Genomic DNA, 14,605 nt, shown 5'->3' on the forward strand with positions numbered 1-14,605 from the left:
TGATAATTGCTGCTTTTCATATTTCACTCTGTGCCGGGTCATGATAACAGTTCCAACCACACTGGCTTCTTCTACAGATAAAGCTTCATATTTCACTACCGTTATGACAGCTTCTAACATGTACAAGACAAACATGTGAAGAGGGACCCCATAAAATACTGTGCCAGTTAAAATGAACAGCAAACAACGTTCCATAAGTAACAGTATAGGACAGATATATATATATATATATTTTAGGCATCAGACATCAAAAAGTTTTCTAAAAACAAAAAAGTTAAAAGTACACAAGTATGGCAAACAAATTATATGGATGGATAAAATGTATACAAATAAGAGTAATAATATAGTTATAACATAGGTTGTTTGATATGTACATGATGAAGCATGTGTAGTGAGTGTTGCAGCTTAATATGTCAATCGTTGTTTTCATTGGGTTCTCCTGAAACTAACCGCCAACCCAATGAAAAAACAGCCAATCAAATCCAATTGGTGAGAATATCAAATTAAAATACAGGTCCCACCGAGATTTGAACTCGGATCGCTGGATTCAGAGTCCAGAGTGCTAACCATTACACCATGGCACCTTCCGTAAAATTTGACCTTTCATAGTAAAACCAAAGTTTTAAATTGGCTCTCGGTTCTTCTTCTGACAAACCGAAATGAAGTCCAGACAAAATCAAAACAATATAATACAATACAATATAAAATCATGTCATATTTTGTAATCTCTTTTATTAGGATACTTACTTGAACCACAGGGAGAGAGGGAGAGATTTTTTTACAAACATTTTTGTGGACCAACGTCTCACAATAATGTTTTGACAAAGCGACATTTAGCTGGCCACGGTTAGTGTAACTAACGTAGCTTACGTTAGCTGAATCTGACTTTAAATCGCATTTCTTTATGGCCTGATAATCAATATTTTAGCCCAAGTTATCAATAAAATAATAAATTGCTCTTTGTGTACAAACACATTTCTGAATTGTAATGAGGTAAATTCTGACAATTAGAGAGGAATATATGTATTTCAACATTTATAATTGTATTGTGTATTCCTACTTTATTCATACATGACTCATTTTCGTCGGTAGCAATGGTAACAGTTTCGTACTTTAGAGATAACAGACTGCTTTACTTCTGTCTTCAGCTGTGAAAATATTTGATGTCAGAAGTGGGATTCGAACCCACGCCTCCAGGGGAGACTGCGACCTGAACGCAGCGCCTTAGACCGCTCGGCCATCCTGACTAGACGGATCCTGTTCATAACACTTTTTGGAATAATAGATATTTACCACAAGAGGCCATTGTTTGCTCACCAGAACCAAACCTAAGAAAGTATTTCTGTTTCTTTTGCTGTGATCAGTTTTGCGTCTTGTTGTTTTATGTATTTTCCAGAATAGAAAATAGTTTGTTTGATATGTACATGATGAAGCATGTGTAGTGAGTGTAGCAGCTTAATATGTCAATCTTTGTTTTCATTGGGTTTTCCTGAAACTAACATCCAATCCAATGAAACTAACAGCCAATCCAATCCAATTGGTGAGAATATCAAATTAAACTACAGGTCCCACCGAGATTTGAACTTGGATCGCTGGATTCAAAGTCCAGAGTGCTAACCATTACACCATGGCACCTTGTATGAAATTTGAGCGTTCATAGTAAAACCAAAGTTTTAAATTGGGTGCCTGTTTTCTGCGTCACACTCCTCTCTCTGTTCTTCTTCTGACAAACCGAAATGAAGTCCAGACAAAATCAAAACAATATAAAATCATATCATATCTTGTAATCTCTGTTATCAGGATATTTACTTGAGCCACATGGAGGGAGGGAGAGATTTGTTTACAAACATTTTTGTGTACCAGCATCTCACAATACGTGTTTTTAGACTATTTTACATGCCACACAAAGTGGATAATGTCCTGTAACCACAAGGTAGCCGGTTCGATTCCCACACTCCCCATAGTTTGCAGTATTTACTTTGATTAGTTTTGCGTCTTGTTGTTTTATGTATTTTCCAGAATAGAACATAGTTTGTTTGATATGTACATGATGAAGCAGTCTAGCAGCTTAATATGTCAATCTTTGTTTTCATTGGGTTTTCCTGAAACTAACGGCCAACCCAATCCAATTGGTGAGAATATCGAATTAAACTACAGGTCCCACCGAGATTTGAACTCGGATCGCTGGATTCAAAGTCCAGAGTGCTAACCATTACACCATGGCACCGTTTATGAATTTTGACCTTTTATAGTAAAACCAAAGTTTTAAATTGGGTGCCTGTTTTCTGCGTCACACTCCTCTCTCTGTTCTTCTTCTGACAAACACAGTTAATTTGAGTGTTACATAGAAATGTCATTGTGTTGGTTTTTTCTGTCACAGTGTTTTGCTTTTTTGTCACATAATCTGCCTTGAAACAGCAGAGTCCTATTGATGATCCATGAGGAAATAGGAATGATAATTGCTGCTTTTCATATTTCACTCTGTGCCGGGTCATGATAACAGTTCCAACCACACTGGCTTCTTCTACAGATAAAGCTTCATATTTCACTACCGTTATGACAGCTTCTAACATGTACAAGACAAACATGTGAAGAGGGACCCCATAAAATACTGTGCCAGTTAAAATGAACAGCAAACAACGTTCCATAAGTAACAGTATAGGACAGATATATATATATATATATATATTTTAGGCATCAGACATCAAAAAGTTTTCTAAAAACAAAAAAGTTAAAAGTACACAAGTATGGCAAACAAATTATATGGATGGATAAAATGTATACAAATAAGAGTAATAATATAGTTATAACATAGGTTGTTTGATATGTACATGATGAAGCATGTGTAGTGAGTGTTGCAGCTTAATATGTCAATCGTTGTTTTCATTGGGTTCTCCTGAAACTAACCGCCAACCCAATGAAAAAACAGCCAATCAAATCCAATTGGTGAGAATATCAAATTAAAATACAGGTCCCACCGAGATTTGAACTCGGTCGCTGGATTCAGAGTCCAGAGTGCTAACCATTACACCATGGCACCTTCCGTAAAATTTGACCTTTCATAGTAAAACCAAAGTTTTAAATTGGCTCTCGGTTCTTCTTCTGACAAACCGAAATGAAGTCCAGACAAAATCAAAACAATATAATACAATACAATATAAAATCATGTCATATTTTGTAATCTCTTTTATTAGGATACTTACTTGAACCACAGGGAGAGAGGGAGAGATTTTTTTACAAACATTTTTGTGGACCAACGTCTCACAATAATGTTTTGACAAAGCGACATTTAGCTGGCCACGGTTAGTGTAACTAACGTAGCTTACGTTAGCTGAATCTGACTTTAAATCGCATTTCTTTATGGCCTGATAATCAATATTTTAGCCCAAGTTATCAATAAAATAATAAATTGCTCTTTGTGTACAAACACATTTCTGAATTGTAATGAGGTAAATTCTGACAATTAGAGAGGAATATATGTATTTCAACATTTATAATTGTATTGTGTATTCCTACTTTATTCATACATGACTCATTTTCGTCGGTAGCAATGGTAACAGTTTCCTACTTTAGAGATAACAGACTGCTTTACTTCTGTCTTCAGCTGTGAAAATATTTGATGTCAGAAGTGGGATTCGAACCCACGCCTCCAGGGGAGACTGCGACCTGAACGCAGCGCCTTAGACCGCTCGGCCATCCTGACTAGACGGATCCTGTTCATAACACTTTTTGGAATAATAGATATTTACCACAAGAGGCCATTGTTTGCTCACCAGAACCAAACCTAAGAAAGTATTTCTGTTTCTTTTGCTGTGATCAGTTTTGCGTCTTGTTGTTTTATGTATTTTCCAGAATAGAAAATAGTTTGTTTGATATGTACATGATGAAGCATGTGTAGTGAGTGTAGCAGCTTAATATGTCAATCTTTGTTTTCATTGGGTTTTCCTGAAACTAACATCCAATCCAATGAAACTAACAGCCAATCCAATCCAATTGGTGAGAATATCAAATTAAACTACAGGTCCCACCGAGATTTGAACTTGGATCGCTGGATTCAAAGTCCAGAGTGCTAACCATTACACCATGGCACCTTGTATGAAATTTGAGCGTTCATAGTAAAACCAAAGTTTTAAATTGGGTGCCTGTTTTCTGCGTCACACTCCTCTCTCTGTTCTTCTTCTGACAAACCGAAATGAAGTCCAGACAAAATCAAAACAATATAAAATCATATCATATCTTGTAATCTCTGTTATCAGGATATTTACTTGAGCCACATGGAGGGAGGGAGAGATTTGTTTACAAACATTTTTGTGTACCAGCATCTCACAATACGTGTTTTTAGACTATTTTACATGCCACACAAAGTGGATAATGTCCTGTAACCACAAGGTAGCCGGTTCGATTCCCACACTCCCCATAGTTTGCAGTATTTACTTTGATTAGTTTTGCGTCTTGTTGTTTTATGTATTTTCCAGAATAGAACATAGTTTGTTTGATATGTACATGATGAAGCAGTCTAGCAGCTTAATATGTCAATCTTTGTTTTCATTGGGTTTTCCTGAAACTAACGGCCAACCCAATCCAATTGGTGAGAATATCGAATTAAACTACAGGTCCCACCGAGATTTGAACTCGGATCGCTGGATTCAAAGTCCAGAGTGCTAACCATTACACCATGGCACCGTTTATGAATTTTGACCTTTTATAGTAAAACCAAAGTTTTAAATTGGGTGCCTGTTTTCTGCGTCACACTCCTCTCTCTGTTCTTCTTCTGACAAACACAGTTAATTTGAGTGTTACATAGAAATGTCATTGTGTTGGTTTTTTCTGTCACAGTGTTTTGCTTTTTTGTCACATAATCTGCCTTGAAACAGCAGAGTCCTATTGATGATCCATGAGGAAATAGGAATGATAATTGCTGCTTTTCATATTTCACTCTGTGCCGGGTCATGATAACAGTTCCAACCACACTGGCTTCTTCTACAGATAAAGCTTCATATTTCACTACCGTTATGACAGCTTCTAACATGTACAAGACAAACATGTGAAGAGGGACCCCATAAAATACTGTGCCAGTTAAAATGAACAGCAAACAACGTTCCATAAGTAACAGTATAGGACAGATATATATATATATATATATTTTAGGCATCAGACATCAAAAAGTTTTCTAAAAACAAAAAAGTTAAAAGTACACAAGTATGGCAAACAAATTATATGGATGGATAAAATGTATACAAATAAGAGTAATAATATAGTTATAACATAGGTTGTTTGATATGTACATGATGAAGCATGTGTAGTGAGTGTTGCAGCTTAATATGTCAATCGTTGTTTTCATTGGGTTCTCCTGAAACTAACCGCCAACCCAATGAAAAAACAGCCAATCAAATCCAATTGGTGAGAATATCAAATTAAAATACAGGTCCCACCGAGATTTGAACTCGGATCGCTGGATTCAGAGTCCAGAGTGCTAACCATTACACCATGGCACCTTCCGTAAAATTTGACCTTTCATAGTAAAACCAAAGTTTTAAATTGGCTCTCGGTTCTTCTTCTGACAAACCGAAATGAAGTCCAGACAAAATCAAAACAATATAATACAATACAATATAAAATCATGTCATATTTTGTAATCTCTTTTATTAGGATACTTACTTGAACCACAGGGAGAGAGGGAGAGATTTTTTTACAAACATTTTTGTGGACCAACGTCTCACAATAATGTTTTGACAAAGCGACATTTAGCTGGCCACGGTTAGTGTAACTAACGTAGCTTACGTTAGCTGAATCTGACTTTAAATCGCATTTCTTTATGGCCTGATAATCAATATTTTAGCCCAAGTTATCAATAAAATAATAAATTGCTCTTTGTGTACAAACACATTTCTGAATTGTAATGAGGTAAATTCTGACAATTAGAGAGGAATATATGTATTTCAACATTTATAATTGTATTGTGTATTCCTACTTTATTCATACATGACTCATTTTCGTCGGTAGCAATGGTAACAGTTTCCTACTTTAGAGATAACAGACTGCTTTACTTCTGTCTTCAGCTGTGAAAATATTTGATGTCAGAAGTGGGATTCGAACCCACGCCTCCAGGGGAGACTGCGACCTGAACGCAGCGCCTTAGACCGCTCGGCCATCCTGACTAGACGGATCCTGTTCATAACACTTTTTGGAATAATAGATATTTACCACAAGAGGCCATTGTTTGCTCACCAGAACCAAACCTAAGAAAGTATTTCTGTTTCTTTTGCTGTGATCAGTTTTGCGTCTTGTTGTTTTATGTATTTTCCAGAATAGAAAATAGTTTGTTTGATATGTACATGATGAAGCATGTGTAGTGAGTGTAGCAGCTTAATATGTCAATCTTTGTTTTCATTGGGTTTTCCTGAAACTAACATCCAATCCAATGAAACTAACAGCCAATCCAATCCAATTGGTGAGAATATCAAATTAAACTACAGGTCCCACCGAGATTTGAACTTGGATCGCTGGATTCAAAGTCCAGAGTGCTAACCATTACACCATGGCACCTTGTATGAAATTTGAGCGTTCATAGTAAAACCAAAGTTTTAAATTGGGTGCCTGTTTTCTGCGTCACACTCCTCTCTCTGTTCTTCTTCTGACAAACCGAAATGAAGTCCAGACAAAATCAAAACAATATAAAATCATATCATATCTTGTAATCTCTGTTATCAGGATATTTACTTGAGCCACATGGAGGGAGGGAGAGATTTGTTTACAAACATTTTTGTGTACCAGCATCTCACAATACGTGTTTTTAGACTATTTTACATGCCACACAAAGTGGATAATGTCCTGTAACCACAAGGTAGCCGGTTCGATTCCCACACTCCCCATAGTTTGCAGTATTTACTTTGATTAGTTTTGCGTCTTGTTGTTTTATGTATTTTCCAGAATAGAACATAGTTTGTTTGATATGTACATGATGAAGCAGTCTAGCAGCTTAATATGTCAATCTTTGTTTTCATTGGGTTTTCCTGAAACTAACGGCCAACCCAATCCAATTGGTGAGAATATCGAATTAAACTACAGGTCCCACCGAGATTTGAACTCGGATCGCTGGATTCAAAGTCCAGAGTGCTAACCATTACACCATGGCACCGTTTATGAATTTTGACCTTTTATAGTAAAACCAAAGTTTTAAATTGGGTGCCTGTTTTCTGCGTCACACTCCTCTCTCTGTTCTTCTTCTGACAAACACAGTTAATTTGAGTGTTACATAGAAATGTCATTGTGTTGGTTTTTTCTGTCACAGTGTTTTGCTTTTTTGTCACATAATCTGCCTTGAAACAGCAGAGTCCTATTGATGATCCATGAGGAAATAGGAATGATAATTGCTGCTTTTCATATTTCACTCTGTGCCGGGTCATGATAACAGTTCCAACCACACTGGCTTCTTCTACAGATAAAGCTTCATATTTCACTACCGTTATGACAGCTTCTAACATGTACAAGACAAACATGTGAAGAGGGACCCCATAAAATACTGTGCCAGTTAAAATGAACAGCAAACAACGTTCCATAAGTAACAGTATAGGACAGATATATATATATATATATATTTTAGGCATCAGACATCAAAAAGTTTTCTAAAAACAAAAAAGTTAAAAGTACACAAGTATGGCAAACAAATTATATGGATGGATAAAATGTATACAAATAAGAGTAATAATATAGTTATAACATAGGTTGTTTGATATGTACATGATGAAGCATGTGTAGTGAGTGTTGCAGCTTAATATGTCAATCGTTGTTTTCATTGGGTTCTCCTGAAACTAACCGCCAACCCAATGAAAAAACAGCCAATCAAATCCAATTGGTGAGAATATCAAATTAAAATACAGGTCCCACCGAGATTTGAACTCGGATCGCTGGATTCAGAGTCCAGAGTGCTAACCATTACACCATGGCACCTTCCGTAAAATTTGACCTTTCATAGTAAAACCAAAGTTTTAAATTGGCTCTCGGTTCTTCTTCTGACAAACCGAAATGAAGTCCAGACAAAATCAAAACAATATAATACAATACAATATAAAATCATGTCATATTTTGTAATCTCTTTTATTAGGATACTTACTTGAACCACAGGGAGAGAGGGAGAGATTTTTTTACAAACATTTTTGTGGACCAACGTCTCACAATAATGTTTTGACAAAGCGACATTTAGCTGGCCACGGTTAGTGTAACTAACGTAGCTTACGTTAGCTGAATCTGACTTTAAATCGCATTTCTTTATGGCCTGATAATCAATATTTTAGCCCAAGTTATCAATAAAATAATAAATTGCTCTTTGTGTACAAACACATTTCTGAATTGTAATGAGGTAAATTCTGACAATTAGAGAGGAATATATGTATTTCAACATTTATAATTGTATTGTGTATTCCTACTTTATTCATACATGACTCATTTTCGTCGGTAGCAATGGTAACAGTTTCCTACTTTAGAGATAACAGACTGCTTTACTTCTGTCTTCAGCTGTGAAAATATTTGATGTCAGAAGTGGGATTCGAACCCACGCCTCCAGGGGAGACTGCGACCTGAACGCAGCGCCTTAGACCGCTCGGCCATCCTGACTAGACGGATCCTGTTCATAACACTTTTTGGAATAATAGATATTTACCACAAGAGGCCATTGTTTGCTCACCAGAACCAAACCTAAGAAAGTATTTCTGTTTCTTTTGCTGTGATCAGTTTTGCGTCTTGTTGTTTTATGTATTTTCCAGAATAGAAAATAGTTTGTTTGATATGTACATGATGAAGCATGTGTAGTGAGTGTAGCAGCTTAATATGTCAATCTTTGTTTTCATTGGGTTTTCCTGAAACTAACATCCAATCCAATGAAACTAACAGCCAATCCAATCCAATTGGTGAGAATATCAAATTAAACTACAGGTCCCACCGAGATTTGAACTTGGATCGCTGGATTCAAAGTCCAGAGTGCTAACCATTACACCATGGCACCTTGTATGAAATTTGAGCGTTCATAGTAAAACCAAAGTTTTAAATTGGGTGCCTGTTTTCTGCGTCACACTCCTCTCTCTGTTCTTCTTCTGACAAACCGAAATGAAGTCCAGACAAAATCAAAACAATATAAAATCATATCATATCTTGTAATCTCTGTTATCAGGATATTTACTTGAGCCACATGGAGGGAGGGAGAGATTTGTTTACAAACATTTTTGTGTACCAGCATCTCACAATACGTGTTTTTAGACTATTTTACATGCCACACAAAGTGGATAATGTCCTGTAACCACAAGGTAGCCGGTTCGATTCCCACACTCCCCATAGTTTGCAGTATTTACTTTGATTAGTTTTGCGTCTTGTTGTTTTATGTATTTTCCAGAATAGAACATAGTTTGTTTGATATGTACATGATGAAGCAGTCTAGCAGCTTAATATGTCAATCTTTGTTTTCATTGGGTTTTCCTGAAACTAACGGCCAACCCAATCCAATTGGTGAGAATATCGAATTAAACTACAGGTCCCACCGAGATTTGAACTCGGATCGCTGGATTCAAAGTCCAGAGTGCTAACCATTACACCATGGCACCGTTTATGAATTTTGACCTTTTATAGTAAAACCAAAGTTTTAAATTGGGTGCCTGTTTTCTGCGTCACACTCCTCTCTCTGTTCTTCTTCTGACAAACACAGTTAATTTGAGTGTTACATAGAAATGTCATTGTGTTGGTTTTTTCTGTCACAGTGTTTTGCTTTTTTGTCACATAATCTGCCTTGAAACAGCAGAGTCCTATTGATGATCCATGAGGAAATAGGAATGATAATTGCTGCTTTTCATATTTCACTCTGTGCCGGGTCATGATAACAGTTCCAACCACACTGGCTTCTTCTACAGATAAAGCTTCATATTTCACTACCGTTATGACAGCTTCTAACATGTACAAGACAAACATGTGAAGAGGGACCCCATAAAATACTGTGCCAGTTAAAATGAACAGCAAACAACGTTCCATAAGTAACAGTATAGGACAGATATATATATATATATATATTTTAGGCATCAGACATCAAAAAGTTTTCTAAAAACAAAAAAGTTAAAAGTACACAAGTATGGCAAACAAATTATATGGATGGATAAAATGTATACAAATAAGAGTAATAATATAGTTATAACATAGGTTGTTTGATATGTACATGATGAAGCATGTGTAGTGAGTGTTGCAGCTTAATATGTCAATCGTTGTTTTCATTGGGTTCTCCTGAAACTAACCGCCAACCCAATGAAAAAACAGCCAATCAAATCCAATTGGTGAGAATATCAAATTAAAATACAGGTCCCACCGAGATTTGAACTCGGATCGCTGGATTCAGAGTCCAGAGTGCTAACCATTACACCATGGCACCTTCCGTAAAATTTGACCTTTCATAGTAAAACCAAAGTTTTAAATTGGCTCTCGGTTCTTCTTCTGACAAACCGAAATGAAGTCCAGACAAAATCAAAACAATATAATACAATACAATATAAAATCATGTCATATTTTGTAATCTCTTTTATTAGGATACTTACTTGAACCACAGGGAGAGAGGGAGAGATTTTTTTACAAACATTTTTGTGGACCAACGTCTCACAATAATGTTTTGACAAAGCGACATTTAGCTGGCCACGGTTAGTGTAACTAACGTAGCTTACGTTAGCTGAATCTGACTTTAAATCGCATTTCTTTATGGCCTGATAATCAATATTTTAGCCCAAGTTATCAATAAAATAATAAATTGCTCTTTGTGTACAAACACATTTCTGAATTGTAATGAGGTAAATTCTGACAATTAGAGAGGAATATATGTATTTCAACATTTATAATTGTATTGTGTATTCCTACTTTATTCATACATGACTCATTTTCGTCGGTAGCAATGGTAACAGTTTCCTACTTTAGAGATAACAGACTGCTTTACTTCTGTCTTCAGCTGTGAAAATATTTGATGTCAGAAGTGGGATTCGAACCCACGCCTCCAGGGGAGACTGCGACCTGAACGCAGCGCCTTAGACCGCTCGGCCATCCTGACTAGACGGATCCTGTTCATAACACTTTTTGGAATAATAGATATTTACCACAAGAGGCCATTGTTTGCTCACCAGAACCAAACCTAAGAAAGTATTTCTGTTTCTTTTGCTGTGATCAGTTTTGCGTCTTGTTGTTTTATGTATTTTCCAGAATAGAAAATAGTTTGTTTGATATGTACATGATGAAGCATGTGTAGTGAGTGTAGCAGCTTAATATGTCAATCTTTGTTTTCATTGGGTTTTCCTGAAACTAACATCCAATCCAATGAAACTAACAGCCAATCCAATCCAATTGGTGAGAATATCAAATTAAACTACAGGTCCCACCGAGATTTGAACTCGGATCGCTGGATTCAAAGTCCAGAGTGCTAACCATTACACCATGGCACCTTGTATGAAATTTGAGTGTTCATAGTAAAACCAAAGTTTTAAATTGGGTGCCTGTTTTCTGCGTCACACTCCTCTCTCTGTTCTTCTTCTGACAAAACGAAATGAAGTCCAGACAAAATCAAAACAATATAAAATCATATCATATTTTGTAATCTCTGTTATCAGGATATTTACTTGCACCACAGGGAGGGAGGGAGAGATTTGTTTACAAACATTTTTGTGTACCAGCATCTCACAATACATGTTTTTAGACTATTTTACATGCCACACAAAGTGGATAATGTCCTGTAACCACAAGGTAGCCGGTTCGATTCCCACACTCCCCATAGTTTGCAGTATTTACTTTGATTAGTTTTGCGTCTTGTTGTTTTATGTATTTTCCAGAATAGAACATAGTTTGTTTGATATGTACATGATGAAGCAGTCCAGCAGCTTAATATGTCAATCTTTGTTTTCATTGGGTTTTCCTGAAACTAACAGCCAACCCAATCCAATTGGTGAGAATATCGAATTAAACTACAGGTCCCACCGAGATTTGAACTCTGATCGCTGGATTCAAAGTACAGAGTGCTAACCATTACACCATGGCACCGTTTATGAATTTTGACCTTTTATAGGAGGAGCTCCTCCTATGAATCGCCACCTTAACGTGGTCGAGGAGTTTGAGTGGCTCAGTGATCCTGGGAGCTATGTTGTCCGGGGCGTCAGCCCCTGGTAGGGTCTCCCAAGGCAAACAGGTCTCGGGGGAGAGCCCAGACTAAGAGCGGTTCAACAAACCCTGATGATAAGCAGCCCACGGATTGTAGCCACCTTGCCCGGACAAGGGAAATCGGGGCATCCTCCCGGAGCCAGACCCAGGAGGGGAGCTCGTCGGCGAGCGTCTGGTGGCCGGGCTTTCGCCCATGGGGCCCGGTCGGGCTCAGCCCGAAAGAACAACATGGAGCAGCTGTCACCCTGTGGACCCACCACCCGCAGGGAGAATTATCGGGGTCGGGTGCTATGTAGACCGGGCGGCGGGCCAGGCGGGAGACCTGGGCGGGCCGATCGCCGGCAGCATAGACTAGCTCTAGGGACGTGGAACGTCACCTCACTAGCGGGGAAAGAGCCGGAGCTGGTGCAGGAGGTGGAGCGGTACCAGCTAGATATAGTTGGGCTCACCTCCACGCACAGCATGGGCTCTGGAACCAAGCTCCTGGAGAAGGGTTGGACTTTGTCCTTTTCTGGAGTTGCCCAGGGTGAGAGGCGCCGGGCGGGAGTGGGGATACTCACGAGCCCCCGGCTGAGCGCCGCTGTGTTGGAGTTTTCCCCGGGGAACGAGAGGGTCGCCTCCCTGCGCCTACGGGTTGCGGGGAGTAAGGCTCTGACTGTTGTTTGTGCTTATGCACCGAACAGCATTTCGGAGTATCCGGCCTTCTTGGAGTCGGTGGGAGGGGTCCTGGAAAGGGCGCCGCCTGCCGACTCCATAGTTCTCCTGGGAGACTTCAACGCTCACGTGGGCAATGACAGAGAAACCTGGCGGGGCGTGATTGGGAGGAACGGCTTGCCCGATCTGAACCCGAATGGTGTTTTGTTGTTGGACTTCTGTGCTAGCCACAGTTTGTCCATGACGAACACCATGTTCGAACATAAGGTGGCTCATAAGTGTACCTGGTACCAGAACACCTTAGGCCGGAGATCAATGATCGACTTTGTAATCGTATCATATGATCTGCGGCCGTATGTCTTGGACACTCGGGTGAAGAGAGGAGCAGAGCTGTCAACTGATCACCACCTGGTGGTGAGTTGGATCAGATGGCGGGGGACTCGGCTAGAGAGACCTGGCAAGCCCAAACGTGTAGTGAGGGTGAACTGGGAACGTCTGGCAGAGGATCCTGTCCGGGAGGTCTTCAACTCCCACCTCCGGAAGAACTTTTCACAAATCCCGAGGGAGGCTGGGGACATGGAATCCGAGTGGACCTTGTTCAAAGCCTCTATTGTGGACGCGGCTGCTCGGGGCTGTGGCCGGAAGGTCATCGGTGCCTGTCGTGGCGGCAACCCTAGAACCCGGTGGTGGACACCGGGGGTGAGGGTGGCCGTCAAACTGAAGAAGGAGGCCTTTCGGGCCTGGCTGGCCCAGGGGTCTCCTGAAGCAGCTGAAGGGTACCGGCGGGCCAAAAGGGCTGCAGCGACGATGGTCGCGGAGGCTAAAACTCGGGCATGGGAGGAGTTCGGGGAGGCCATGGAGAAGGACTTTCGGTTGGATGGTCCGGATAAGCGGGTGATAATGGATGGATGGATGGATGGACCTTTTATAGTAAAACCAAAGTTTTAAATTGGGTGCCTGTTATCTGCGTCACACTCCTCTCTCTGTTCTTCTTCTGACAAACACAGTTAATTTGAGTGTTACATAGAAATGTCATTGTGTTGGTTTTTTCTGTCACAGTGTTTTGCTTTTTTGTCACATAATCTGCCTTGAAACAGCAGAGTCCTATTGATGATCCATGAGGAAATAGGAATGATAATTGCTGCTTTTCATATTTCACTCTGTGCCGGGTCATGATAACAGTTCCAACCACACTGGCTTCTTCTACAGATAAAGCTTCATATTTCACTACCGTTATGACAGCTTCTAACATGTACAAGACAAACATGTGAAGAGGGACCCCATAAAATACTGTGCCAGTTAAAATGAACAGCAAACAACGTTCCATAAGTAACAGTATAGGACAGATATATATATATATATATATTTTAGGCATCAGACATCAAAAAGTTTTCTAAAAACAAAAAAGTTAAAAGTACACAAGTATGGCAAACAAATTATATGGATGGATAAAATGTATACAAATAAGAGTAATAATATAGTTATAACATAGGTTGTTTGATATGTACATGATGAAGCATGTGTAGTGAGTGTTGCAGCTTAATATGTCAATCGTTGTTTTCATTGGGTTCTCCTGAAACTAACCGCCAACCCAATGAAAAAACAGCCAATCAAATCCAATTGGTGAGAATATCAAATTAAAATACAGGTCCCACCGAGATTTGAACTCGGATCGCTGGATTCAGAGTCCAGAGTGCTAACCATTACACCATGGCACCTTCCGTAAAATTTGACCTTTCATAGTAAAACCAAAGTTTTAAATTGGCTCTCGGTTCTTCTTCTGACA

General features: G+C 39.0%; 20 non-coding genes across 20 annotated transcripts; all 20 read right to left on the reverse strand.

Annotated features, from left to right (window-relative positions):
- Positions 1-512: 512 nt before the first annotated feature.
- Positions 513-584, reverse strand: trnaq-cug. Its single transcript has one exon. It is a non-coding gene; the product is annotated as a tRNA-Gln (tRNA).
- Positions 585-1,164: 580 nt separating this feature from the next.
- On the reverse strand, positions 1,165-1,247 carry trnal-cag. Its single transcript has one exon. It is a non-coding gene; the product is annotated as a tRNA-Leu (tRNA).
- A 316-nt stretch (positions 1,248-1,563) lies between these two features.
- Positions 1,564-1,635, reverse strand: trnaq-uug. The gene has a single exon. It is a non-coding gene; the product is annotated as a tRNA-Gln (tRNA).
- Positions 1,636-2,155: 520 nt separating this feature from the next.
- trnaq-uug lies at positions 2,156-2,227 on the reverse strand. The gene has a single exon. It is a non-coding gene; the product is annotated as a tRNA-Gln (tRNA).
- A 742-nt stretch (positions 2,228-2,969) lies between these two features.
- trnaq-cug lies at positions 2,970-3,040 on the reverse strand. Its single transcript has one exon. It is a non-coding gene; the product is annotated as a tRNA-Gln (tRNA).
- A 580-nt stretch (positions 3,041-3,620) lies between these two features.
- Positions 3,621-3,703, reverse strand: trnal-cag. Its single transcript has one exon. It is a non-coding gene; the product is annotated as a tRNA-Leu (tRNA).
- A 316-nt stretch (positions 3,704-4,019) lies between these two features.
- Positions 4,020-4,091, reverse strand: trnaq-uug. Its single transcript has one exon. It is a non-coding gene; the product is annotated as a tRNA-Gln (tRNA).
- A 520-nt stretch (positions 4,092-4,611) lies between these two features.
- Positions 4,612-4,683, reverse strand: trnaq-uug. The gene has a single exon. It is a non-coding gene; the product is annotated as a tRNA-Gln (tRNA).
- Positions 4,684-5,423: 740 nt separating this feature from the next.
- Positions 5,424-5,495, reverse strand: trnaq-cug. The gene has a single exon. It is a non-coding gene; the product is annotated as a tRNA-Gln (tRNA).
- Positions 5,496-6,075: 580 nt separating this feature from the next.
- On the reverse strand, positions 6,076-6,158 carry trnal-cag. Its single transcript has one exon. It is a non-coding gene; the product is annotated as a tRNA-Leu (tRNA).
- Positions 6,159-6,474: 316 nt separating this feature from the next.
- Positions 6,475-6,546, reverse strand: trnaq-uug. Its single transcript has one exon. It is a non-coding gene; the product is annotated as a tRNA-Gln (tRNA).
- Positions 6,547-7,066: 520 nt separating this feature from the next.
- Positions 7,067-7,138, reverse strand: trnaq-uug. Its single transcript has one exon. It is a non-coding gene; the product is annotated as a tRNA-Gln (tRNA).
- Positions 7,139-7,878: 740 nt separating this feature from the next.
- trnaq-cug lies at positions 7,879-7,950 on the reverse strand. Its single transcript has one exon. It is a non-coding gene; the product is annotated as a tRNA-Gln (tRNA).
- A 580-nt stretch (positions 7,951-8,530) lies between these two features.
- trnal-cag lies at positions 8,531-8,613 on the reverse strand. The gene has a single exon. It is a non-coding gene; the product is annotated as a tRNA-Leu (tRNA).
- A 316-nt stretch (positions 8,614-8,929) lies between these two features.
- trnaq-uug lies at positions 8,930-9,001 on the reverse strand. The gene has a single exon. It is a non-coding gene; the product is annotated as a tRNA-Gln (tRNA).
- Positions 9,002-9,521: 520 nt separating this feature from the next.
- Positions 9,522-9,593, reverse strand: trnaq-uug. Its single transcript has one exon. It is a non-coding gene; the product is annotated as a tRNA-Gln (tRNA).
- A 740-nt stretch (positions 9,594-10,333) lies between these two features.
- On the reverse strand, positions 10,334-10,405 carry trnaq-cug. The gene has a single exon. It is a non-coding gene; the product is annotated as a tRNA-Gln (tRNA).
- A 580-nt stretch (positions 10,406-10,985) lies between these two features.
- Positions 10,986-11,068, reverse strand: trnal-cag. Its single transcript has one exon. It is a non-coding gene; the product is annotated as a tRNA-Leu (tRNA).
- A 316-nt stretch (positions 11,069-11,384) lies between these two features.
- On the reverse strand, positions 11,385-11,456 carry trnaq-uug. Its single transcript has one exon. It is a non-coding gene; the product is annotated as a tRNA-Gln (tRNA).
- Positions 11,457-14,465: 3,009 nt separating this feature from the next.
- Positions 14,466-14,537, reverse strand: trnaq-cug. Its single transcript has one exon. It is a non-coding gene; the product is annotated as a tRNA-Gln (tRNA).
- Positions 14,538-14,605: the final 68 nt, after the last annotated feature.

The sequence above is a fragment of the Cyclopterus lumpus genome, chromosome 23, assembly GCF_009769545.1.
Source record: "Cyclopterus lumpus isolate fCycLum1 chromosome 23, fCycLum1.pri, whole genome shotgun sequence".
Lineage (NCBI taxonomy): Eukaryota > Metazoa > Chordata > Actinopteri > Perciformes > Cyclopteridae > Cyclopterus > Cyclopterus lumpus.